Genomic DNA, 5181 nt, shown 5'->3' with positions numbered 1-5181 from the left:
TTTTGATCTATCTGAACTACTGGCAGATCTATCTCTATAGCGACAATGGGGATCTCAATCCGACTGTCCACTGATGGGGGAAACCACTGTTTTGGTGATCTCTGTTCAGATACACTGCGCTTTCTCTGCCTTCTCCTGACGACGGGGGGTAAGGAATGGAACACTGGCTGTCCGTCAATTAGATCCTCAGATCGATTGAGTCGGCGACCTCGTGTCCAAAGTGCTTGGGGGGTATCTGCTGGGTTTGAAGCAATTGTGCTAGAACTGCCCCTAGTAAAAAGATAAATAAAGCAATAAGGAAATAAATAAACAGATAAACGGACAGCATAACAGCGTAAAGTAAATGCATGACACACAGTCGGGCATAACAACACACAGTTGACAAGCTGAATACACACTGTCCTCAAACACTGATTATTATCCCTGTATCACTGTCCCCAAAACTAAATCTCTGATACCCGCAGATAACTGATTCTGAAATACTGATTGATGCCCGCAGGCCTGATACCCACAATACTGAATTGACGCCCGCAGGCCTGATGCCCAAACTCATATACTGATACATGCATTCCTTTAGAGACGCACTCCAAAGCACATAACAGATAAGTGAGAGCCAAAACACCCCTATGTTGGGGTAGGGTTTCCCTGTCCTATTTTGTCAGGAGCTAGGGTTTCACTACGCACGCAGCGGTTTCAAACAACCTATAAACGGGTATGCAACCTGTCCTAGTTTGGAATGGTCACTATGGATCCGAATATGCACTAGGTCGAATGGTCAAAGAGGGTGCCCCGGTAAAACCGGGATTTGTGTTCCCATACTGGCAGAGCCCACAACCGGTCAGCCTTATGGTCATGCCTTGACAAGACAAGCCTCCGGCAAACCGTTCAGGAATAGCAGATGGCAAACACGGTGTCCTAAGCGCACCAATGCAAATGCAATGCAAAGAAGCACACAAGTGTAGTAAAAAACAGATATCATGAGTTCGAGTCAAGTTCTCTAAATCCCCAGCAGAGTCGCCAGAAACTGTAGACGTCCCCGAACGCTCCCGGGAGGGTGAGTCCCATTCCTGTTCATTTGGGGTCACTACAGCTCAGGACTCTTAAATGTCACGGTTCTAAGTCTGAACCAAAGAGTCCAAATTCGACAAATCGTTTTGAGAAAATAGATTTTTGAAAGAAGTGCCAAACATGGACTGCTTTGCCAGATACAGAGTCGCCACCTAAATATTTTGTTTTGGAAAATTTAGGAAACCCTGACTCGATGCCAAAAGGCCACGTGTTCGTCATCACCAAAGTTGCCTCGGCTCGGGAACTTGGGTACGATTGGGGAAGGTCACTTTGTGAGCACCCCCGCTCGCCCGATCAAAGATCGGCCTCTACTAACCATGATATCTATTTTTGAAAACATTGTGTGTTCTTATTCCGGTTATTAGCCTAGATTTACGATGTGATGCGCACAGCATACAGGTATAGACTGAGTCGCCTGAGTTGGAACAAAACATTTTCATGTTTGTTTTTGAAAGATGGTTTGCTACTCGCAAGTAGGCTTAAAATGCAGATTTTGCCACCCTCGGGTGGGCTTAGAAAAGATGGTTTTGCCACAATCTAGTGGGCTTAAAACTCACAGTTGATGATTTGTTCCAATCCAAATAACCAACCTTCACTCACAGGCATTTAGGCAGTTATATCACATAAGCAAATAGCCTCATGGCAAGCATACTATCATGGCAATCACTCACACGCATGCAAGGATGCTAAAGCATAAAACTCATCGGGTACTCCAAGCCAAAACAGAGATTACATTAGAAATCATGCATGATCCTAAGTATACAGAAATGCCTAATGCAATACATGCAAAAATGCAACTATAGCAGGCTCGGCTATTCTAAACATGGCATATGGAATGCGACAACTAACATGTATTCAATTCGGAATTGAAAGTACAATGCAGTTAGTATGATGCGCCGAGCCCGGTGCATGCAATACAGATGAATGATGCGAACATGCTGTCATACTGTATGCTAATTTAAACGTGTCCTAATCTAACCATCATAAGCAGGTAAATAAAAGGGAGAAAGACGTGGGGTTGGAAGACATACAACACACACACGCACACTTATTACAGTTGTGCCCTCGCGTAGAGGGTCCGAATAAATATACAGTCCCGAATAAAAGAATATTACAGTCCAAATATTACAGTCCAAATATTATACAAATTCCTAATTAATTAACAAATTAACTAAGAAAGCTGAATAAAACTGGCATGCAAGCCAGGGACTACCTTGCTTCTGATGAATGATGTATGCCTGGGCTGCCTTGCGCGGAAATCCACCGGGATGCCCCAATTAGCCTCTGTTTAGCAGTTATTCTTGAAACGCGTGCCAAGTTCCGAAAAGTTACTGATTCTTCATTTTGCTGCGACAGAGAGCAGGAAAGGGGCATAGCAATGTATTTTCACAAATATATGCATGCCTCGATCCTCGTGCCACCAATCACAAATACCGAGGCATGATGGCCGAGGAGTCGAATTGCACAACTCAATATAGGATGAATGCACATAAAAACACAACAAGACCTAACTCCATCATGGGTGATCCGGAGTGTCGGTGACTGGGAAATTGAGATACATTCCGTCACTCAGAGTACGGAATGCACCTCGTTTCCCGTGCCCGGGCTAACTCCTATCCCAAGCACAATGCAATATACATGACATGTATGAAATGCAACTAAGATACAATCCTAACATACACAATGTTATGAAAATGAGATACCTCAAAATACGTGCACACGGGCACGCAAACCGAGGAAGTGCATGAATACGATCTAAGATACAACCTAGAATGCACTATGCTGTGAAAATGAGATGCCTCGAGATGCGTGCAGACAGGCACGCAAACCGAGGAAATACATGAATGCGATCTAAGATACAACCTAGTATGCACTATGCTGTGAAAATGAGATGCCTCGAGATGCGTGCACACGGGCACGCAAACCGAGGCAATGGCATACGCAATGCAATAGGGCTAAAATGGCATATAGAATGTAACATGGACTTATACTAACATGAGAGAGCCTCAGCCACACTCACATAAGAGGCCGGTGGATGAAAATGAAGTGTCTCGAAATGCGTGCACGCGGGCACGCAAACCGAGGCAATGGCATATGCAATTCAATATGGACTTATACTAACATGAGAGAGCCTCAGCCACACTCACATAAGAGGCCGATGGATGAAAATGAAGTGTCTCGAAATGCGTGCACGCAGGCACGCAAACCGAGGCAATGGCATATAGAATGCAACATGGACTTATACTAACATGAGAGAGCCTCAGCCACACTCACATAAGAGGCCGATGGATGAAAATGAAGTGCCTCGAAATGCGTGCACGCGGGCACGCAAACTGAGGCAATGGCATATAGAATGCAACATGGACTTATACTAACATGAGAGAGCCTCGCCACACTCACATAAGAGGCCGATGGATGAAAACGAAGTGCCTCGAAATGCGTGCACGCAGGCACGCAAACTGAGACAGTGGCATATAGAATGCAACATAGACTTATACTAACATGAGAGAGCCTCAACCGCACTCACATAAGAGACCGATGGATGAAAATGAAGTGGCTCGAAATGCGTGCACGCGGGCACGCAAATCGAGGCAATGGCATATGCAATGCAATAGCATGGGAAATGATATGCAAACATGCTAATGGGATTTCAGCACTGAAATGTGGGGAAAAACAGCCCCGAAATGAGGCGAAAGTACACCCGATGCATGGAATAGTCCCGAAACATGAATTTTGGCACCCGAAATGGCCTATAGCTATACCAAACATGCATAATTGGCACATGGAATGAAAATACAGAAGCAAGGCAGCCCCAAAATAAGCACTTTTTCAGTTCAAAACATGGCCAAACGGCAAACAAAAACAGGGCAAAACTAGCATGCAAGAAATGGCCCTAAACATGAGATTAAGAAACAACTCACAGCTTCTGCCCTCAAACAGATTAGGGCCCTTCAACAAAGTTGAAGGGGGGCCCAAAACATGATCTTTTACAGTTATGAAACTAGCCTAAAAACAAACATAGGTATGGCTAAGCTTTCATGCAAGAAATGAGCCAAAAGATGGCCAAAGAAGGAAGTGGTAGATGCAAAGCCCAAACAGAGAAAGACTATTCTACAATACTGATGAGGGACCAAAAATAAGGCATTTTACAGTTGAGGGTCGGACCCAAAACAGTATGCAAATATGTCAAAAATGCTATGCAAAATGAGGTCCAAAAGAGAGATATAACATGAAGTATATGAAATATGCCTCAAACCATGAAAGGCCCTTAATGAAACATGAATAATGGGCCAAAATGAGACTTTTTCTAGCTCTGTAAAATGACCAAAAACAGAAGCGCAATAGGCTAACAAATCATGCAAAAATGGGGATTAAAAGAGAGATACAACATGAAGTGTATGAAAGATGCCTCAAACCATGAAAGGCCCTTAATGAAACATGAATAATGGGCCAATATGAGACTATTTTCAGTACTGTAAAATGACCAAAAACAGAGGCACAAGGGGCTGCCAAGTCATGCAAAAAATGGGGACCAAAGAGAGATATAACATGAAGTAGCACATGGAGGTCCCAAACAAGGATTAGCCCTTCTTCAATGTTTAATAGGGGCTGAAAATAAGCCTACTTACAGTTTACAACATGCTCCAAAATAGATCACACATAAGCTCAAAATATCATGCAAGAAAATGGCATTCAAGGAGGATATTGAAGCAAGTGCAAGATGGGGGGCTCAAACAGGGTTGAGCCCTTAAGAAAAAGTGAAAAGGAGCTCAAAATAAGACCACTTTCAGTTAAGGCCGGAGCTCGAAACAGTAAGCATGCATGGCTTACAAAGGATACAAGGAATGGACCAAGAAAAGGGGAAATGAAACTCACCCTTGAAGACAAGCCTTTAGCAACTCTTGGCTTGAGTTTGTAGCACCCTTAGGCCTTGGAGAACACCTTCAAACTTCTGGGATGGAGGATGGAAGGGTGGGGGGTAGTGGTGTAGAAGAAATGGTAGTGTAGGACTTGGAGGTTTTCAAGGAAATGAGAGAAATGGAGGAGGATTTTTGTATACAAGCTTGAAGACCAATTTTTCTAACCCTTATGTGCAATGTTGCCTGCTGGTTA

This window comes from Camellia sinensis, chromosome 9 (assembly GCF_055761805.1).
Source record: "Camellia sinensis isolate YWXY chromosome 9, ASM5576180v1, whole genome shotgun sequence".
NCBI lineage: Eukaryota > Viridiplantae > Streptophyta > Magnoliopsida > Ericales > Theaceae > Camellia > Camellia sinensis.
Note: the sequence above shows the minus strand (reverse complement) of the source record.